Source organism: Emys orbicularis, chromosome 19 (assembly GCF_028017835.1).
Source record: "Emys orbicularis isolate rEmyOrb1 chromosome 19, rEmyOrb1.hap1, whole genome shotgun sequence".
NCBI classification, from domain to species: Eukaryota; Metazoa; Chordata; order Testudines; family Emydidae; genus Emys; species Emys orbicularis.
The window spans coordinates 15,398,905-15,422,004 of NC_088701.1; the positions used below are offsets into that span (position 1 = coordinate 15,398,905).

A 23,100-nucleotide genomic window follows, 5' to 3' on the forward strand; every position below is an offset into this window, starting at 1 on the left:
GATTGGAGAACACCGAAATCCCCGATTCCCCAGGGTGGAACGCCGATATGGCGGCCAGATGCACCCTAATTGAAGCGGGGGCGAGGCCTTGATGCTTGAGGTGCAGCAAGTAGTCCAGAATCAGTGGTATCGAGGCCTGCAAGGGCTGGATGTGGTGAGGCCCACACCATAGGGAGAAGCGTTTCCACTTGGCAAGGTAGGTCGCCCTTGTGGAAGGCTTCCTACTACCAAGGAGGATTTGCTGGACCTCCTGAGAGCACCTGTGCTCCATATCATTTAGCCAGAGAGAAACCATGCCGTGAGATGCAGCGACGGCAGGTTCGGGTGGCGTAGATGACCTCGGTCTTGCGTGATGAGGTCGGGGTAAAGGGGGAGGGTTATCGGAGGGGTCACGGACAGTTCCAACAGAGGCGTGAACCAGTGTTGACGTGGCCATGCTGGAGCAATAAGGATGACCGACGCCCTGTCCCTGCGGGTCTTGAGAAGGACCCTGTGAATGAGCGGGAATGGGGGGAAGGCATACCTCAGGCTCCCGCCCCACGGGATTGCAAAGGCATCCGCCATTGAGCCCGGACTGTGGTTCTGGAATGAACAAAACTGAGGGCACTGGCTGTTGTCCTTGGTGGCAAACAGATCCACCTAGGGAAACCCCCACCTCAGGAAGATTGAACGCAGGACGTCCTGTCTCAACATCCACTCGTGCATGAGATAGGACCGGCTGAGACGGTCCGCCAACCCGTTTTGGACCCCGGGGAGATATGCAGCCCGAAGGTGTACTGAATGGGCTATGCAGAAGTCCCAGAGGAGGAGTGCCTCGCGACAGAGGGGAGAGGACCGGGACCCGCCCTGCTTGTTTATATAGAACATGGCGGTAGTGTTGTCCGTCAGAACTGACACGCTGTGTCCTCTTATGGTAGCGTGAAAGGTCTGGCAGGCGAGGCGAACCGCCCTTAGCTCCTTCAGGTTGATGTGAAGCAACTGCTCTTCCCTGGACCACAAGCCCTGAGTGCGCAGATCCCCTAGGTGCGCAGCCCAACCCAGGTCCGACGCATCTGTAACTAACGTCAGAACGGGTTGTGGGGCAGCGAACGGGACCCCCGCGCAAACCTGCTGTTGATCGAGCCACCAACAGAGGGCGCTCGATACCTGAGCTGGGATCGTGACGACCATGTCTAATGGGTCTCTGTTGGGGCGATATACCTGGGCCAGCCACAGCTGCAGCGGCCGGAGTCTGAGGCGGGCGTGTCCGACTACGTGTGTGCAGGCCACCATGTGCCCCAAGAGTTGTAAGCAACATCTGGCCGTTGTCGTGGGGAATTGTTGGATAGAGGTCACGGCCTTCTGGATAGCCAGGAACCACGGTACGGGAAGACTCGCCCGTGCCGCCACCGAGTCCAGGACTGCCCCTATGAAGTCCAGCCTCTGTGTGGGGACTAGCGATGACTTGGGTACATTGACTAGCAGACCGAGTTCGTGGAATACTTGTAGCGCCAGTGACACATGGGCGCGAACCTCTGCCTCCGACCGGCCCCCCAGGAGCCAATCGTCCAAGTACGGGTAGACGCGCATCCGTCTTTTTCGAAGGAAGGCTGCTACCACAGACATGCATTTCGTGAAGACACGTGGGGCTGTTGCCAGGCCGAAGGGCAAGACCGTAAATTGGAAATGGCGCTGCTGGATAGTGAAGCGCAGGAACCGCCGGTGGGTCGGCCGGATAGCGATGTGAAAGTACGCGTCTTTCATATCGAGGGCAGCGTACCAATCCCCCGGATCCAGGGAAGGAATGATGGTACCAAGGGAGACCATACGGAAACGTGGTTTTTGCAAGTATTTGTTTAGCTTGCGAAGGTCCAGGATAGGACGGAGGCCCCCTTTCGCTTTGGGAATGAGGAAGTATCTGGAATAGAACCCTTTTCCTCTGAGGTCCGGAGGAACCTCTTCCACCGCTCCCACAGTGAGGAGGGTCTGTACCTCCTGCATGAGGAGTTGCTCGTGAGAGGGGTCCCTGAAGAGGGACGGGGGTGGTGGGTGGGAGGGAGGGGGCGAGGAGAACTGAAGGGCGTAACCTGTCTCCACCGTGCGCAGGACCCAGCGGTCCGATGTTATATGAGACCAAGCACGGAAAAAATGGGACAGGCGGTCCCTGAAACACAGGGGGGGATCCGGAAACGAGATGGGTACGCTGTCCTCGATCGCAGCTTCAAAATCCTTGTTTGTTTCCCAGCTGTGGCTTGTTTTGGCCCTGGTTTTGGCCTTGGTTAGGCGTATTGTTGCGCCTACGCCTATTGTCCCTGCCCCGTCTACGGTATGGTTCCTGCCGAGGGCGAGGATGGTACTGCCTCCGTGGAGGTTGGGGCTTGAACGGCTTCCTCTGCGTCACAGGGGTGTGCATCCCCAAGGACTTGAGGGTAGCCCGAGAGTCCTTGAGGCCATGGAGTCTGGCATCCGTTTGCTCCGAAAACAACCCTGAACCCTCAAACGGAAGGTCTTGGAGGGTGTTTTGCACCTCAGGGGGAAGGCCAGAAGCCTGCAGCCATGCTGAGCGTCTCATTACCACGCCTGACACGATAGTCCTAGCGGCCGCGTCAGCAGAGTCAAGTGAGGCCTGTAAGGAGGTTTTGGCTACCGCCTTTCCCTCGTCTACTATGGCAGCAAACTCGGGTTGCGAGCCCTTAGGCAAGGCGTCCTTGAACTTAGACACTGATGCCCAGGAGTTAAAATTGTGCCTATTGAGGATCGCTTGCTGGTTCGCGATCCGCAGCTGGAGGCCTCCGGACGAGTAGACCTTTCTGCCGAACAAGTCCAACCGTTTCGCTTCCTTGGCCTTGGGGGCTGGGGCCTGCTGGCCATGCCGTTCCCTTTCGTTGACCGCAGAAACCAGCGAACATGGGGTCGGATGGGAGAACAGGAAGTCAAACCCCTTGGATGGGGCGAAGTACTTTCTCTCTACGCCCTTTGCAGTCGGCGCAGAGGAGGCTGGCGTCTGCCATACAGTCTTATAATTTGACTGTACCGTCTTTATAAGTGGAAGCGCGATCCTGGAGGGACTCTCCGGGCTGAGAATGTCCACCATCGGGTCCTCCTGCTCAACCGTCTCCTCTGCCTGCAACCCCAAATTGAGGGCTACCCGGCGGAGCAGGTCCTGGTGTGCCCGATGGTCAATCGGGGGAGGGCTGGACACTGTTGTGCCCGCCACGGCTTCGTCTGGTGAGGAGGAGGAGGTCATGGCCTTCTGTGTGTCCTCGTCCTCCTGCAACTCCTCATCGGCGGGATGGCCCTCTGGGGTACGTCCCCTGCCCTGGGTCTGGGACGGTGCCGGGCTCGGTGCCGAGTCAGCCCTCTCCCTGTCTGGCGGCCTGGAGACCGTGGCCTCCGCACGGGAGGTAGGGCGGCACCGTGGGGAGCGGGACCGGTGTCCTGAGGGGCCCGATCTCGAGGTTCTGGACGGAGGGCCTTGCTGGTGGTAGGCCCACGGGGTCCAGAATGGCCACTGTCCAGGATGGCTCCAATGTGGTTGCCAAGAGGCTTCGTGCTCTCTAGCGGCGTGCGCTCTGCGGCCATATCTGCTCAAGAGGCCCGAGTCCTCTTCTGACGCTAGGGACGGCGATCTAGAGGGCCACGGCGGTGCCGTGGAGCGGTGCCGGTCCGGAGTCGGAGAGCGGTGCCTTCGAGAACGGGACCGTGAGTAGCGCCGTGCAGACCTGGACCTGGACCGGTACCGTTGACCCCGGGACCGGGAACGGCTGCGGGAGGACGGACTCGGGAATCTTGCGACCGAAGCGTCCCGGTGCCTGCTTGAGCCGGGCTGCTGGGACGGTGCCTCGCTCGCGTCGGGGCCTGACTGTTGTGCGGCCCGCTGCACGGCGGGAAGCCGGGAGTCCACCGAGGCGGAGCTCGACCGGGACCGGCGCCGTGTCCGGTGCCGAGATGGTGACCGTGATGGGCGCATCATCGCCGGCTTGCCCTTGGACGGCAGTCGCGGCGGAATGTCTTTAGCGCGGAGGGTGCTTTCAGCGGACAATTCAATGAGGTCCTTTGCTGCCTCAAATGTGTCCGGGGTGGAGGGCTGTTCCAACAGTTCCTCCAGCCCTTCCTCCTCACTCGACACGCTTATCCCGGGGCTCGACGGGCCTTTCGGCGCCGGAGCCACTGGCACCGGGATCTGTGTCGGGGCCGTAACGGCCTTGGCAGCACTTGCAGTCTTCGCTGGTGCTACCTTCTTGTGCGGGGAACGTCCCCGGGCCTTGGGCTGGCCCTTCGACTTGGCCGGCGAAGAAGAACGGTGCCGGGTGTGTTCTCGCCGAGGCAGCACCGTAGGCTTAGGCTGCCCTGCCGGCGTCGGGTCGCGAACCGATGCCGGGGCACTCCGCACCGAGGTCGACGGTGCCGCGGAAGAGGAGGGCTGTAACGCAGCCTCCATGAGGAGCTGTTTAAGGCGAAAGTCTCTCTCTTTCTTAGTCCTGGGTTTGAAAGCCTTACAGATTTTACAGCGCTCCTTTTGGTGTGCTTCCCCCAGGCAACGGAGACACGAATCGTGTGGGTCGCTCAATGGCATAGGCCTGCGGCACGTGGCACAAGCCTTGAAGCCTTGGGCGTGCGGCATGCCCCGCCGCCCAGGGCCGGTGCCGGTGTTGGCCAAACACTTATCACAAAGGTCTTTGTGAGGAACTGATAACTACTACTACTTAACACTTAATACCTAACTACAACGAACTGATAACTATCACTAATTGCTAGCTAAGGGACACTCTCTCTGATGAGAGATAGAGTTGTTCCAACGTCGCCACGGGCGGTAAGAAGGAACTGAGGGAGGGTCGGGCCGGCAGGGATATATATACGCTAGGGCGGGGCGCCGCTCTGGCGGGAAGGGAGACCCTGCGGGCCCGACGGGAGCCGCTGAGGGAAAAAGTTTCCGACGTTCGTGCACGCGGCGCGCGCACACCTAATGTGTAATGGACGTGAACAAGCACTCGAAGAAGAACTCCTCTTTTTAAGTGCTTATTTGGTACCCTCCAACATCTTTCCCTGAAAAGGTGGGGGGAAATCTGGTGCAGAAGCTGATGAGGCACTACGCTCAAAGGCTGATGTACAGGGGAGTATCGTGGCCTGGATCCGAAGATGGGAGTGCTCCATCGTAGAGGAGCTTGAATTTAATCTCCTGGTTTTTTTTAGCTTTGATCTTAAAGTTAAATAGGTATTGTGCTTTTGAGGGATATGACTGTACCCCAAACAGTAATTGTACTGGCAATGTCCAGCACTCAGTGGGACAGATTCCTGAGACATGAGACTGTACTTGAATCCCAGAGATCCTGGCATACTCTGGCGACAAGGCAAAAAACCCCACAGGGAACCCCTCAGGCGGGGAGAAGGAGAAGCACTGAAAAAAGCTCGCCTCAAATGAAGCAAAGAAATTATAAAATACAACTTGTAGAAGTGAATAATTACATGAAATTAAAAATTAGATGATCCTAAAGCAAGCTTAGGGCAACGCTAGAAGCAGGCATGCTAGACACTCTCTCAGGCTGAGGGAGGTTTGCCACACAGCTCTACTCATAGTTGGGACAGGGAACGAGGATGTCTGGAGTTCATGCATGGGTTTAACAGGCACTGCTACTGAAAACCTCCAATCAAAGATGCAAGGGATGCATGCACACCTGAAGTGGAGTGCCTATAGGGACACTACTCGAAGAAGAAAAAAAAATTACCAGTTCAGTCTGTTCAAGCTGGTATAGCAACTACAGTTCATGCTAACACTGCAATGTGGAAGATTTGTTTTTGAAAATTTAGTGTACCATTCTGGTACATTTCTGTACTTCAATTTATTTTACTTTTAAGTTTAGGGTATAGGTTATGCTAGACCACTATGAAAAAGTTTCAGGTACAAGTTCAAAACAGAAAAGCACTCTAACAAAGCAGTTTCTTTACCTGCAGTTTCCGTGCCATAGCTACCACCTCATGATCAGCAGGGTTGTATTTGTAACAATTGGAAAACATCAATCGGACATCTGCTGCAAATTCCTGAGCATCTCTGTATTCCCGGTTCTCCAGTTTAGACTAGAAGGGAAAACAAAACTCCACTATCAACAGAGCAAGCAAAACAAATTACTGAATGGACAAGAAATATCTTGGATCTATGGCATCCATAGAGTTCTGGGCTTCCACCTAATCTCCATCTATATCTAACCTTTGCCAAATGGAGCATTGCTTTGGAAACTTGCCAGAAACCTGAGATCTGCATTGGATTTACATAAAATGGAGCAGATTACAGCCATCCTGAACTATAACATGGAGGTGCATCCAAAAGACGACTACAGAAATAGCATACAATGCAGCTAAACTGCTGAGACCAAAATGGAACATTGTATGCTGGAGCTGGTATTCCTTCATAGAACATCCCTCCATAATAACGGGCAGCTGCAAGCTACATGGGAGAACATGACTGCCCACATGTGGCAGACACTTTCACTGACTACCAATTCAAAGGACAGTATGAAGGAACTAATCCACTAGATTACTGGTCCCCACGCCCATGAACATCATTACCAATCACAGTGCAGGGTTTTGTTTGAACAACAATGCGCTAAAACTTCACACTCACACCTGAAATTATTTTTTAAACAAACAAGTTTTTAATCTTTGTATCACTTTCTTATAAGAGAAATCCCAAACTGTCAGTAGCAGTTAAAGACATCCCGCAAGTCGGGTCAGTCCAGCATAGCAGTGACAGTTTGAGGAATTAGAAATTGGGACCACAGGATAATCCCTCCTTCAGGTCAGCAGGAACTTGGAAGCATTCAAGAAGGCAACATGCTTGGCATTTTTCTGTCAGACACAGGGAACCACATCCAACTGGCTGTGGCAATGTAGGATTTTTGAGAGTAGTGTGGGAACAAATCCCCCAAGAATCTAAGGATGAATCTTATCTCCGCCCCCGGGGAAGAGAGAGAGCTTGATTAAAGAAACAAAGCAGTTGAACTGTGCAGGCTTAGTCAGTCCAGAGTGAGACTGTCGGGCATTACAAAAACACAAGCCTTAAAATAAACTCCCTGCACAGCAACCTCATTTTATTATGAAGTGAATGTAGTGGTGTGAAGCCCTGATGTGTGCAGATCTCAATTTATCGATAGTTGTCCACACCATCTCATTATATACCTCAATTTTTGTCTGAAGGAGCCAGAGGTGAGGATAGTTCTGTCTCCATGGCTCATTCAATCCTTTGCCTCTCTGCTGTGCCTGCCAACAACAAGGCCAAAAGTGATGGTGTTTTTTTGAGAGGTGGACACCTGACCATCAGCAACTGGAACAAGACCCACCACTGCATTTCATATAAACATAAAACAGTTGTCATGGGCAATGATTTTTGCTCACAACCAACTTGAACTAAATTTCAACCAGTGACCTGGAATAAAGAACTTTGTTATCCCATTACCAATGCTTCAGCCATCCAGATCCTCTCTGTACTTGTGGTTTTTCAGAATTTCCTAGCTGTTTTTTGTTGGTTTTTTTTTGGTTAGATTTGGAGAATACTACAGAATGTGCAAAGTTATTATGCATATTCAGAAAAAGGGGCGATGGTACCAGCTCAATCTTCAGCACAGTTTTTAATTATTCAATTGAAGAAAAAAACTATACTCCTTCATTCACTTCATTCTGGCAAAGTTCCTAGAGTAATCTCAATATGGGGTGGGGGAGAGAGAAATTTGTCTCTTTCTTCTGCTTAAAGTATTTTAAAAAAGAAACCTGGGTTGTGTGAATATTAGGGCTCAGAGTTAAATTGATACAACCAAAGAATTCTGCAGTTTAAAGCTATGTCCATGATGAGGTTATAAAATGACAGTGCTCCAAACAATGAATTGACATTTTCAGCAGAGATATGGACTGCTTTGCAATTACTTCTCTTGGATAAGTAACTCCCAAATACTCCATGAGAGGGAGCTAGCTGTGTCCTCACAGCAGAAGGCTTCGATTTAGATGCTCTGGAAACATAGTGCTTTATATTAAGCAGAACATTTCCTTTAAAGGTGAATAGCCAATGTGGTGGTGGTTTTTCTTTTTTTTTGTTTTTTAAAGAAAATTCCCCTACTACAGCAATCTGTACTGATTGATTGAGCCCATTATCTTGGCTAAGGGTATTCAGTGTAGGCTGGCCATAGTAGAGGACATTTACTTTTTAAAAATGCACAGGCAATTTTTTTTTTTTTTTAAGACCCATTCTGGAAAGGACTGTCTTCTTTTCAGGACCTGTCACTTAAAGAGTAGCACACTATGGACAGATGAGAGACTCCACCTACCAGAATTCTCAGGTTACACAGAATGAATGGTTAATTGATTTCAGACAGAGTCCCAGAGAAGAATCCTTTCTTTTGCAACACACACATTTTTGGTGGATATCTACAACACACCATGTTAAGCATGCAGCTGCACACGTACGCCCATATACAGGAGTTGGCATGTCAAACAGACTGCATTTCCCCAGGGAAGCTATTCCTCCTGCACAGTCAATTTTTTTTTTTTTTTTTTTGGCTATGTGAAACTGAGCTTACTTTGATTGTGCTCAGATCCATGGGATGTTTAATGATATCACAATAATCATGCAGTCCCAGTGCTTCCACGTCCACAGGTTTGTAGAAGGGCCATGCGTAGGCAGCATGCTTCTTGGCAAACATCTCTTTGATGATGCCACTGCAATACTTTAACTGCTCAGACACTTTGTTACTGTTACTCTTTTCTACCACATGCTGCTGAGAGTCCGGAACATCCTTCTTTGGAGGTTTCACTGGCCGGCTGCTTTCCCTTCGGGGGCCCATCTTGGCAGACTTGGGTTCAGTGGGCAGCGAGGAGGATTCGTGGATTGCATCTATTGTTGTTGGCGTTGTGGTGTCTGCTTTCCTCTTCACTCCTTTTTTTGTCTGTAAAACAACAAATACAACAGCATTATAATATTTTATTTAGTCTTGTGCTCTTTTGTTACTATTGTATTCACAGGATCCACCTCTGGTTGTATATTAAAGTCTAACCACTAAGTACTCAGGTGAGATAGGACTAAAAAGTTAAAAAGCTTTCTATAAATATGCATGCTGGAAGCAGTTTGTACTGAGCCCTCTAGAAAATGTGTAACTACAAATTATCTTTATTATATTAGCAAAGGTCAAGAGGATGGTTAAATGAGTACACCTCTACCCCGAAATAACGCTGTCCTCGGGAGCCAAAAAAAATCTTACTGCGTTATAGGTGAAACCGCGTTATATCGAACTTGCTTTGATCCGCCGGAGCACGCAGCCCCGCCCCCCAGTAGCGCTGCTTTACCGCGTTATATCCGAATTCGTGTTATATCGGGGTAGAGGTGTATTCAAAATCTTTTACTTAAGAACCATGTTAGGGTCAAGTAAACCTCTTAGGATTCATTTCTACAGCTTGTGCGGTGTTTACAGAAGCCCAGATCTTGGATTATTTTGGCTGAGTTGCTTGATGGGATTTTCAGAAGTACCTAAGGCAATCAGGTGACAACTCCCACTGAAGGGTCATATAACTTGGGTACCTAACTCTGTCAAGAACTTCTGTGGCTGTCAGGTGCCATTTACAAAAGTGCCATGTCTCAGGAGAAAGGAAGTGGCAATCTTACTGATGCAATGATATAAAAGGCATTGCTCAAAATAAGAAATATTAGTTAGCAGGATCTGATCTGCTGAAGATGTATGCCAAAATTTTCAAAAGCAACTAGTGATTCAGGTACTCAACTTGAGACATAATAAAGGAGCCCAATTTTATTGGGTGGGAACTCAGCTCTTTTTGAATAGTAAATTTAAAGAATGTTATGTTGCACATCCAAAAATTGAGGCACCCAAAATTACTAGTCACTTTTGGATAGCTTAGCCACAGTGACACAGCTTTTCAAGCCAGATGGCTTTCTTTTCCTTGAAAAGCCTAAAAAAACCCACTATTAACCCCAGTACACAAGGCTGCTGGCTAAATGTTTAGTGGAAATTGTGATGGGCAAATACTGTTCTACTCAATGACTTTGCTACAGTCAACAATCTATGGAAAACAGATTCTACTTTTAATGGATAAGGACAAGTGAGGCAGGGTCTTAGTGGTTAGAGAAGAGGACTGAGAATCAGAACTCCTGGACCCTAATCATCAATCTATGGTTCTGCCCTTGACCTGCTGTATGACCTTGGACAAGTAACTCAGCTGGGATTTTCGAAGACAAATGAGGAGTTAGGAGCCTAACTCTCCTAAGTGCTCTTGAAAATCCCACTCTTCACTTCTGTGTGTCTCAGTCCCATCCCTCCAATCAGTAAAAATCTGTAAAGGAATTTTAAACCCTAAGATGAAAGGGACTTCACAGTGAATGTTTTGAAATAGTCATCCAATAAAAATCTTCTCTCTTCTAGAGAGAAAATTGAACACAAAGAATCCTGACTCATTAACTCCACAGAGTCCCTGTTTACTCACCTTCACAGGCTATGCAGCTGTTGGGATAACAGGTGGGTGTGCCTGAATGGGCTGGGGAGCGGGGGTTGGGGAACAGAAGGTGGGGGAGGAGGGGGAGGAGGTGCAGGTGGTTGAGGAGGCACCACTGTCATTACTGGAGGCTGGACAATAAGGTCAGGGGTCACAGAAGGAAAGGAATGAGTTGTTTGCACAGACTGAAGATTCTGTTGTGGGGCCTGCATCTGAGCTGGGGATGATGCTTGAGTTACGTTTTGTACCGTAGATGCTCCTGGCTTGGGTGTAACTGTCAAAAAATGAAGGAATAAAGAAGGGCCACACTTAATGCTTCAAACGTACTCATTTTGATCAGGCAACAAATGCACATTTCATAATGGTCATTATTATTTTTTAAATAGTGGTGCTTGGGTAACAATACTTTAGCGCATCCTTCCCGAGTAATCAAATTCAGGACAGATACTAATCAAATTTTTCATGGTCCATTTTAAGTAGAATCAGGTCCAAAGACACACTGCCCTCAGAGGGGTCCCCATCAGAGCCAGGTGAGAGTCTATTCTCCTTCCCCTGCCTGCTTAGCTTTTTCTGGCCATTCACCTGGCTACAGTTCCCAGTTACCAGGCTTGTGGTACCGCACCGGGCAGAACTTCCTTCAGAAGCAGTCAATACCCATCAATGAACAACAGCCGTTGCTATTCAGTGGCAATAAGCAGCCACGTCAACACATCTGCAACAGTCTCAGAGAAAGATCATCCATCTGCCGGCTAGCAGGAACTCCCAGGAGGCAACTTTTAACGTGAAATGCAACAAGAACCTCAGATACCTGTGCAAAAGCCAGATACCTGTGAACACAGGGTTTCCACATTAAAGGATGGGAAAGGCATTTTGAAAGTCATGCCCCTAAGTAATTGAGGAATTCCACCATACTTGGTGGCACCTTAAAGACTAACAGATTTATCTGGGCATAAGATTTCGTGGGTAAAAAACCCACTTCTTTTTGCACTTCTTCTGGGTTTCTTACCCACGAAAGCTTATGCCCAAATAAATCTGTTAGTCTTTAAGGTGTCACTGGACTCCTTGTTGTTTTTGTGGATACAGACTAACACGGTTACCCCTCTGATACTTGGTACCATACTTGGTGTTAACCAGAAGCACTGCCTCCTTTTGATAGTGTTTGCAGGGTGACGTTTGCCAGCACAGTCGTCTCATGCTAGGAGGCAGTACTTCTGAGAAAGACACCCACCCATTGCAGGCCAGCAGGCATTACAAGAGTACCCTCCTAGCAGACATCAGATATATTTCACTGCGTCTGTTAGCAACAGTTCTATTTTTATATATGCAAATTCCAGGAAAAGGAGCACCTATCATTCTAGACAGGGACTTCCTGACATTTTAACTTACATACTATTTGGAACATCCATTTGCCCAATCACTAACAAAACCTAATCATGAGCAAAAAATGACTGATTTTTAGCTTGCAGAAGTTCTAACTAGGATAGCAACCTGAAATTAAGAGATCACAGTGTAGGCCAGCAAATACAGTAGAACCTCAGAGTTATGAACACACCAGTCACCCACACACCCCATTTGGAACTGGAAGCACGCAATCAGGCAGTAGCAGAGACCAAAAAAAGAAAGGCAAATACAGTGAAGCACTGTGTTAAACGTAAACTACCAAAAAAGGGAAAGTTTAAAAAAAGATTTGACAAAGGTAAGGAAACTGTTTCTCTGCTTCTTTCATTTAAATTAAGATGGTTAAAAACAGCATTTTTCTTCTGCATAATAAAGTTTCAAAACTGTATTAACTCAATGCTCAGTTGTAAACTTTTGAAAGAACCACCATAATGCTTTGTTCAGAGTTCCGAACCACCTCCATTCCCGAGGTGTTCATAACTCTGAAGTTCTACTGTATCTATATTTTGGCTGCCATTTCCCAGTATTGCTCTTTCAGCAAAGCACTGGAAACTCTTTAGCAGGACATGCAGCAGCATGTGCATGACTTCAGTAAGCAGGGATGTGTCCACAGATTCAATTTATTGAGGAAAAAAGCTGTGGCCAAATTTAGTCACTTATAAATTATAGCTACAATTTCAACACAAAACCGTGGCATTGTGTAACAGTTAAGATGTCTCAAGTACAACCACCACTAACCCAACCATTCTTCTTATTGGATGCGGAACTTGGCAAACCAATTTACAGCGGCCTCATCACTGAAACGAAAAGCCCTCAGACTAAAAAGCTAGGGAAAGCAGTGGAAAGGCCGAAGGGTAGTACTCTGTTTTGAAAATGCTGTTTCCCTAGGCTGAATCTCAGGAATCTTCTGAGTGTCGGGTGAATGGTAATATGAAAATAAGCGTTCTGGAGGTCGGGGGCCAAAAGCCAGTGTCCTTTCTCTAACCACAATAATTCTGACATTAGAGTCACCACTTTGAAATGTTGTGTTCTCATAAATTTGTTGAGTTTTTGTAAATCCAGGATGGGTTTCCACCTGCCAGTCTTTTTCTGAGTTAGAACGTAATGGGAATAAAAACCTCTCCCCGTGTTCTGATGGTACAGGTTCTATGGCACCTAATTGTACGAAGTGATTTATTTCCTGTTACAACAGGTGCTCATGAGAGGGGTCCCTGAAGAGGGACGGGGAAGAGGGGTGGGATAGAAATAAAAAGAGGATGGAGTAGCACTTCTGGATAATCTCTAAAACTCATTTGTCTGTCATGATGGTGTTCCAGACTGGGTAGCATGGTGACAGACGGTCTCCAAATGGGTGGGGCACCATATCTGGTTTCGGAATCAGAGTGTGGTGGTCTCGTGCCCTCGATCACACCTTCAAAATGATTGTCTGGAGGTGGATGGTTGAGACGTCAAAGGTTGATCTTGGTTCTGTCGACGTCTGTTCCATTTTTGTTTATGCCATTGATTGTACTGTCTTTGTGGTCGAAAGTATGGCAGAGACCGGAATCTCTGGTTGTAAAACCTACTGTTTCTTATTTGCAGATATGAAGATATCCAGGGCTTTTAAGGTCACCCTCGGGTGCGTAGAGAGACACCGGTTTTGTCTGTGAATAATTTTTGATCTTCAAAGGGCAAGTCCTCAACAGTTGCTTGGACCTCCCTTGGGAACCCAGAAAGATGGAGCCAGGATGCATGGTGCATGACCATAGATGTAGCAATGGACCATGCTGCTGTGTCTGCAGAGTCAAGAGAGGCCTGTAGAGCCATCCTGGCGATGAGATACCCCTCAGAAATGTTTGCCTTATATTGCTCTTTTTTTGTCATCAGGCAAACTTTCAATAAATTCTGACATTTTAGCAAACAGACTGTGTGTGTATTTTGCCAGTAGGGCCGCAAAATCAGCTATGTGGAACTGGAGTGTGGCGGAGGAGTAGGCTTTCCATTCGAAGAGATCTAGCCTTTTCTAATCCTTATTATATGGGGTCGTTCTGGACTGGTGTTGTTTTCCCCTTTGGTTGACCGTACCCACCACCAGAGAGTTTGGTGCGGGGTGAGTGAATAAAAACCCAGCGCCTTTTGCTGTCATGTAATACTGTTTATCAGACCGCTTACACGAGGGAGGGGCTGTAGAAGGTGTCTGCCAGGTTATTTTTACAGGCTCCCTGATAGCATCATGAATTGGCAGGGCTATCTTTGCTGCTGGGGATGCCTGGAGTATGTCCGTGAGCTTGTGTTAAGTCTCTGGTAGTTGTGCTTTTGAAGAGGTCTTGAAAAGATATAAAATCATCCCCTGTAGTTTGGGGGAAGGGGGGGAGGAGGAGAGAAGAATGAGATGTGAGTGGGCAGCAAAGTGTCACCTTCAGTTGTGTCCTCAGGCTCCTGGGTCTCTTCCTCTTGTGTCTCTGAGGGTGCTGGGACAGTTGGCAAAGAGGACCATGCTACTATGGACCTAGACGGGATAGGGGGCCTGAGGTTTTGGGCCCTATACATTACCCGTGGATCCCAGTATGGCCAGTTTGGTGGGAATGGTATAGGGGCAGTGCCCATGGTTGACCATACCAGCCCTGCATGTCTGTAGATGTTTAGTGATGAAGTGTATATTACTGCCTCATCCTCTTCTTCCTCATCACTGAAGATAGAAGGGGCTGATCCACAGGGAGTAACAGGCTTGGTCCTGGTCTAGATGGGGTAATGTCCGTACCGAGTAGAGGAGATTCAAGTGTTGAGGCCACTTTCAGGTCCACATGCCCAATTGCTGCGGAACTGTGACACTCGGTGCCAGGGACGTGCACTGACCAGGAATAAGAGTTGAAGCTGTCAGTGCCGATGACAGAGCTGTGCTTCATAGGTACAGCAGGTGGCGCCATTGTACTGCTCGGTGCAGAGGTTTTCTTCTGCTGCGTAGGTGCCAAGCTGGGAGGCTTGACTTTACTGTGTGAACCTCTATTAGAGCTTGCCCACATAGGGTCTTTAGCTCCTCGGAAAGTCTCAGTACCGGACGTTCCCGGTGCCTCACTGTCCGGCGCTCTTGGTGCCATCAGTACCGGGGCAGATTTTTCATTTGGAGATCACTTTCTTTTAGGCAATTCTCGATGTGGGGATGAGTGTGGCTTTTTGGTATCCTTTCTAGAAGCAGGCTCCTTAGCAGCCGCTGTTGAAGCAGATCCCGTCAGATGCTGCCGCCAGTTGGCCAGGAAGCGTCCTGGACTCGGGGTTGGAGGCCAGTCTGAGGGATTTCTTCATCATAAGGAGCTTCAATTGGAGATCCCTGGCCTTCCTTGTCCAGGCTGTCAGTTTTCTGCAGTGCAGACACTTTTGGGTAATGTGTGTCTTGCCAAGGCAAGGGGACACTGTGCGTAGCCGTTAGAGACCAGTATGGAAAGTCTGCAAATCAGGCAGCGTTTAAAGCCAGGTGCGCTGGGCATGCTTGAGAGAACAAGTCCTTGGAAAGAAAAACAGGGTTTATCCCTGTTTCTCCATCCCCCCCCCCTTTTTTTTAAGGCAATAGCTGCGTACCTGACAAGGGAGGCAGGGGTAAAAGAGGAAAGGTGAAAAATATAATTTTTTTTAAAATGAAAAAGTAGAATATTAAATATGAAGGGGATGGGGCAGCTAACTACAACTAAGCTAACACTATCAGGAACAACTATGAACTATTAAGCTTATTTGAAGTAAGAGAGGGTGCTGCTGGTCACTCCGACTCAAGCCAAAAGTGGTAGAGAAGGAACTGGGGGGTTGGCTGCACACCACTAATGTAACCGCTTGGCAGGGCGCGAGATGGCTACACCGTGTGCATGGCCCAACCAGGCACTGCTACCACAAATCTCTGATTAAAAGCACATGGCATCAAGACACCTAAAGCGGAACACCCACAGGGACACTTCTAGAAGAAGAATATATGCTTTCAAAACTTCTGCTGGCTACATTTGGGATTCTGGTAATACAAGACTCAATCTACACACTGGAGAACTTCATGCTGTGGAACACACACACACACACACACACACACACACACTCTCCCTCCCCCTCCTCCTCTCTCTCCCCCTCTTTTACAGTCTGCCTCTCTCCCTACCTGAATTCTACAGGTTGGTCTCTAAAGTGTCCTGTTACAGCTTTATTTTTTTAATCTCAACCAAAAACATTAATTTATAAAACAAAGTCCATTCTTCATAATCACAAACTTAGAACAGTGAGAATTGTGCTGTGGCTTATCCCAGACACCAGCAGCTAACTGAACATATCCAGATTGCAGGAAGGATTCGTATACTACAAGATGCAGGTCAAAGAGATGCTCAGTTCTTGAGGCTTCTGGCACATTCCACTCCTCGTGGCTATTCCTGACACACCCACTAGTAGTGGGCACAGTTTACTAGGCTAATGAGAGGCTTATTTGAAGGTACATTTCCCCAGAGGGCACACCCACTGTAATACTGAATTGGTATCAGGGAACCCTGAAGTGATGCCAACACACTAATGTCACAAATATGACATTATAACTTCACTGCAAGATCAAGCAGAGGGTGAGCTAGTGAACATTATCCTATTGGAAACTTAAATACAGAAGACAGCTGTCCAAGTACACTCTGTTTGCAGAAAGGTTCTTCCTCAACACCTGCAGTAAGCTTCCCATCCTCCACAGCTTATCACATGAACTATCTTATTTATCAGTTAAACCAAAGACTAGTGACTACACAGTGAAGTCATTGTTAAATCTGCTTATAAAGATGATAGAAACCAGTAAGCCATTTTCTCCACTAGGATCCTATACTACTGGTGTTAGAAGAGTAACCTTTCAGCAAGGTGGTGGTCAAACCCACAAAGATGCTAATTAAAACCTATTTTCAAATACAACATACAAGAGATGTAAAAAAACATTTGTTGAGCAAGAGCTTTGGGCCTGAACTAAACCAGTGCAGAGCAATGTTTTATGGAACACTAGTCTACTTTCTATGGAGAGAGGGGGCTGTATAGCTTGGATGGCCTTCATCCCAGGAGAACGGGAACCAATCTTCTAGGGGACAGACTGCCTAGACTAGACAGGTGGGCATTAAACTAACAAAAGGGGAGGATGAAAGCAGGGAACAAATGATGTTGAAAACAAAAGGAATCAAGGAACAAAGGGATGTGAAGAGAAGAAATGCTATAATTGCCTATACATCAATGCCAGGAGCCTGGGTAATAAAAAAAGTAGAAATGGAATTGCTCATTTACAAGTGTATCATCTCACTTGTTCATATCACTGAAACCCAGTGGGAAAATTAGCATGATTGGAATGTTAAAACTAATGGTTATAAGTAGCTATTTAGGAAAGACTAAGCCCAGGTCTACACTAGTGGGGGGGTCGACCTAAGATACGCAACTTCAGCTACGCGAATAGCGTAGCTGAAGTCGGCGTATCTTAGGTTGACTTACCTGGCTGTGAGGACGGCGGCGAGTCGACCGCTCCCGCTCCCCCGTCAACTCCGCTTCCATCTCTCGTGAGCTGGAGTTCCGGAGTCGATGGGGAGCGTGATAGGGGATTGATTTTATCATGTCTTCACTACCCGATCCGGCGGGTAGTGAAGACCTGCCCTAAGTGGACAAAAGGGGGTGGAGATTGGCATTCTGTCAAAACCAGCACTGCCTGCTTCCGAGTTACTGAGAAGTCAAAAGCAAGTGATCTTGAAAGCTTATGGATCAATGTTCTCTAACAGATTAAGGCACAAGATGGGGTATTAGCTGGTGGCTGTTACAGACCACCAAATCACAATGGAGAACAGGATGGCTGTATCCTTAAAAGACCTACCTATAACTTGGGGAGGAGTTCAATTTGAATGACATGCTCGAGGGTCTCATGCTGCCAGTATTAAAACATCCTCAGAATTTTTAAAACTATAAATGACAATTTCCTAACTCAAAAAATGATGCATCCAATATGGGGAAAAATCTATAGTAGACCTCACCTTGACAAATGAAGAATTAGTCACAGAACTAAAATATTCAGAGATGCAAGTGATTATGATTTGATCGCATTTGTTAATAATGTCCAAGCCAGTAATATGGATAAGTAATGTTTTAAAAGGCTAATTTCACAAAGATGAAGATAACTCAGTCAAATCAGCTGGAAGAAAGAATTTACACACAAAAATGTAAATGATAATTGGGAACTGTGTAAGAACTTTTAACTAAATGCTCAAAAAGTCACAACTGAGAAAGATGGTTAACAATGGAGAACACTGAATAAAAGACCAGCCAAGCCAAGGGGAAGTGAAAGCAACTATAAAATAATTCACACAGAGAGAGAGAGAGAGAGAGAGAGAGAGAGAGAGAGAGAGAGAGAGAGAGAGAGAGAGATGAAAATGAAATGAAAAGAGGGGAAGTTGATTGCAATATATATAAATTAGAAGGTAGAAAATATAGAAAATTGATAAGGGAAGCAAAAGTATACAGAGAAATCTGTGGTCAGCAGAGTTAAGAATAAAAAGTTTTTACATTATATTAAGAACAAAAGGAATCATAACAATGCTATTAGTCCATTACTTAATGGAAATGATAGAGTTGTCAATAATAATATGGCAGAATCATAGATCCATAGAATATCAGGGTTGGAAGGGACCTCAGGAGGTCATGTAGTCCAACCCCCTCCTGCTCAAAGCAGGACCAATCCCCAACTAAATCATCCCAGCCAGGGCTTTGTCAAGCCTGACCTTAAAAACCTCTAAGGAAGGAGATTCCACCACCTCCCTAGGTAACCCATTCCCAGTGCTTCACCACCCTACTAGTGAAAAAGTTTTTCCTAAGATCCAACCTAAACCTTCCCCACTGTAATTTGAGACCATTACTCCTTGTTCTGTCATCCGGTACCGCTGAGAACAGTCTAGATCCATCCTCTTTGGAACCCCCTTTCAGGTAGTTGAAAGCAGCTATCAAATCCCCCCTCATTCTTCTCTTCTGCAGACTAAACAATCCCAGTTCGCTCAGCCACTTCTCATAAGTCATGTGCTCCAGCCTCCTAATCATTTTTGTTGCCCTCCGCTGGACTCTTTCCAATTTTTCCCACAGCCTTCTTGTAGTGTGGGGCCAAAATTGGACACAGTACTCCAGATGAGGCCTCACCAGTGTCGAATAGAGGGGAGTGATCACGTCCCTCGATCTGCTGGCAATGCCCCTACTTACACAGCCCAAAATGCCGTTAGCCTTCTTGGCAATAAAGGCACACTGTTGACTCATATCCAGCTTCTCAGCCACTGTAACCCCTAGGTCCTTTTCTGCAGAACTGCTGCTTAGCCATTCAGTCCCTAGTCTGTAGCAGTGCATGGGATTCTTCCGTCCTAAGTGCAGGACTCTGCACTTGTCCTTGTTGAACCTGATCAAATTTCTTTTGGCCCAATCCTCTAATTTGTCTAGGTCCCTCTGTATCCTATCCCTACCCTCCAATGTATCTACCACTCCTCCCAGTTTAGTGTCATCTGCAAACTTGCTGAGGGTGCAGTCCATACCATCCTCTAGATCATTAATGAAGATACTGAACAAAACCAGCCCCAGGACCGACCCTTGGGGTACTCCGATTGATACCGGCTGCCAACTAGACATGGAGACATTGATCACTACACGTTGAGCCCGACGATCTAGCCAGCTTTCTATCCACCTTACAGTCCACTCAACCCACCCATACTACTTTAACTTGCTGGCAAGAATACCGTGTCATTTATTTCTGTTCTGCTTTTGAGAAAGAGCCAGATGAATTCACAACATAAGATGATGACGAAACACTTTCCATTCCAACAGTAACTAAGAAGCACATTAAACAGCAGCTACTGAAGTCAGACATTTTTAAAATCAGCAGCTCTGGGTAACTTGCCTCCAAGAGTTTTAAAAGAGCAAGCTGAGGAGCTTGCTGCACTCAACATGATTTTCAATAAGTCTTGGAATAGTGGAGAAGTTACAGAGGAAAGAAACCAAGCTAAGGTTGTGCCAGTATTTAGAAAGGATACACAGGATGACTCAAGTAACTATAGGCCTCTCCGACTGACACTGAGCCTGGGCAAAATAATGGAGCAGCTGCTATGGGACTTGATTAATAAAGGAGGGTAATGCCAATTAGACATGATTCATATAAAAAAGATCTTGTCAAACTAACTTGATTTTTTAAATTTAAAAGTATGAGATTATATTCCCTCAGAATTTGGCACTGTTGCAACTGCTATTGGAATACTATATCCAGTTCTGGTGTCCACAATTCCAGGACGTTGAAAAATTTGGAGAGGTTAAATAGGTAAAGGCTCAAGGAGCTCAATTTATTTAACTCAGCCCTGGTCTACACTGGGTGTGGGGGGAAAATCGATCTAAGTGAATAACGTAGCTGAAGTCAACATACTTAGATCTACCATTGGAACATCTTACCAAGGGCTGTTGTTGAGTCTCTCTGGAAATTTTTAAATCAAGGTTGGATTGGTCTTATTCAAATCTGAATTAATGTAGGGATGTCCTATGTCCTGCAATATACAGGAGGTCAGTCCTAGATCACAATGGTCCCTTCCAGCCTTAAGACTATGAATCTATGAACCAAGCTCCAAAAAACCTAAATTATTAAAAATGTGTAGGCTTGAGATGTAAGCACACAATACAAATATCGAACGTAAGTTTACATGCATAGTTTTACTCATTGTAATTTTAAATATCCTTCAATGTGATGTAGTTCACCTTTAAATAAACAAAGTATAAAGCATTCAGGCTGAAAACCCCACCATGCAAAGATCCACACAAAGCCAATGCATCAGTTTAGCCCTCAAAATAGAGCATGAGTGATAATTCAGTGGGGCACATGCCTTGTGTAAGCTGTCTACACAAAGCTGAATTTATCTTCAGTGAAGAGCATTTCATCTCAAAGGTAGCAAGCACACTTTTTCAAATGATGGCAGATTATTACAAAATGCAATAAAAATATGTTGTATATACATAACCTTGGAAAACCCACCCAGTAGATAGATCTATCAAAATTAAAAGCTGTCACCAATAAGAATGCCTCTTAGGTGCAAAAACGACTTCAGTGCTTTATTCTGCTTGTTGCTCCTGTTTTCAGATGCTTTTTGCATTAGGAGCATGGTTACATCTAAACCTTAATATTCTTGAAGGGTTATGTAGGTGTCACCAAAACAAACATGCAAGTAACGTTAGACTTTTGAGAATCAGTTTCCCTTCAGTTACTAATCCTTTCCTAATTACAGTAGAACCTATTTGCCATGATGACTTAATTAACCAAATTAGCTGTTACATGAAAACACAGTAAAGCTCAGGGAAATGGTATAATACAACATACTCTGCTTGTTTGACTACTGTAATTTACTTTTATGGGCCTTCACAATGTACTGATAGTATATTTAGTAAATATAATGAAGTGACAGTAATAAGATTTCACTCCTATAATCCTCATCTTTTAAACTTCACTGAAAAGTAAGGAGAGAACCATTTACTTGTGCTAATTATAATGTATACATATTAGTATGGTTCTACTGCATAAGCAGGGTGCCCAAAGGCAAACATGGTCAAGGGAGTTCTAAAATGTGGCCCATATCCATTCGCTGTCAACAGCTCAGATATCCAATGTAGATAAGCAGCTGAAATTAAGATTAAGCACTGTATGTTGTGACTTGTAGTTTGACGATTACATGAGGGTGGCTGTTAATTTTTTGCTATTTTATTCAAATTGCATGGACCCTGCAACCAGTGGGCACTAGAGGGTACCCCTGAACAATAACAAGGACTGAACTCAAGAGTGGTCAGTAAAGTACTTTACCTGCTTCCTTCCTCCCACGTCCTCTTCCTTTTGCCTGGACTATTACAATTTCAGTTTCTTCCTCAGTCATTTCAGAGATTTTCTGCAGAAAAAGCTTTTCTAGAGCTTCTGCCATTAAGACTATGTCATCCCCTGGCTGGATTAACGATAGATAAAATAAATTAGGCCTGGCACACACTTTCGAAGCAAGGTTTGCATGAGATTGTAACCTAGAAAATTAATGCCACATTTAGGATTTTGCTCCGTCTTTTTCTCCCTTTAATATTGAGTTTAGTCATAACCAAGATTGAAAATACAACAAAACCATTTCCGTACAGACATCATACATCTTTCACCCACCTATCCTATCCTGCACTCTAATACAGCGATCCCCAAACTTTTGAGGATCACATCCCCCTTACCTCGTGTCTTCCCCCCACCCCCCAGTACCTCCCTGAACCGGGGCTGGGAGTGGGGATGCGGCATGGGGGAGACACGGACAGCGATAAGGGGGACTCAGGGTGGGGCAGGAGCAGAGCCGCAGCTGGGCTGGGATGGGGGCTGGCATCCAGGCCCACGGTCGGGTGTGGCTCCACTCCAGGCCTTGCCCCCAGCCTCAGCCTCAGCCTGGGAATGGAGCTGGGGCCACCGGCCAAGGCTGGGGATGGGGCCAGGCACACATGTGGGGCTGGGAACTGGGGATGCAGCTAGGGGGCGGAGCAGAGCAGAGCTGGGGACAGTTAGGGGCTGGATGGCACTCCCTCCCTGTCCCCGTGGGGGCTGGCCCAGGCCCCGCCCTGCCCTGCCCCCCCAGACAGTCATCCACACCCCTTAGGGGAGCTCACCCCACACTTTGGGGACCTCTGCTCTAATACTTCTGGATCCCAACCAAGTGGTTCCTCTAATGTTTCTTTTTTAAATGTTTACATTAGGAGTAGTAGTAGTGGTATTTATATTATGATCATATCCAAAGGCCTATGGCCCTACGACACTGGATGCTGAACAAACAGAAAAGAGAGATACATTATCTTTGCACTGAAGGGCTTACATTCTAAAGACAGCACAAACAGATGATGGGTAGAGAGATGTGAATACAACGTACAGACAAATGAGTATGGTGAAGAACAGCTTTGTTGCTGCACTGTAATTTGGTTTTTCAACTGGAAACAGAAGTAGGGAGTGGGAAAAGAAAGGAAGTGGAATAATCCCAGTTTGTCACCTGCTAGTGGTATGATCAGCAGGCTGCATTTTGTAGGCATCATGGCAGGTGTGTGTTAAGGAGGGATCTGAAGGACAATATGGCAATGGCTCTTTGGATTTTATCAGGGAATTTTACCCACTCATAAGGGGAATTATGGGAGAAAGCATAGAGATGTTTAAGGAAGAAGCTGACTGGTGGGCAGCCAAGGCTGGGAATTCTGGCAGTGAGAAGGAAAGGGTCATTA

The 23,100-nt window shown here is 46.8% G+C and overlaps 1 pseudogene; it reads right to left on the reverse strand.

Annotated features, from left to right (window-relative positions):
• The window catches only part of LOC135891602 (bromodomain-containing protein 4-like), a 114,322-nt pseudogene that overhangs the window by 77,030 nt on the left and 14,192 nt on the right, over positions 1-23,100 (reverse strand).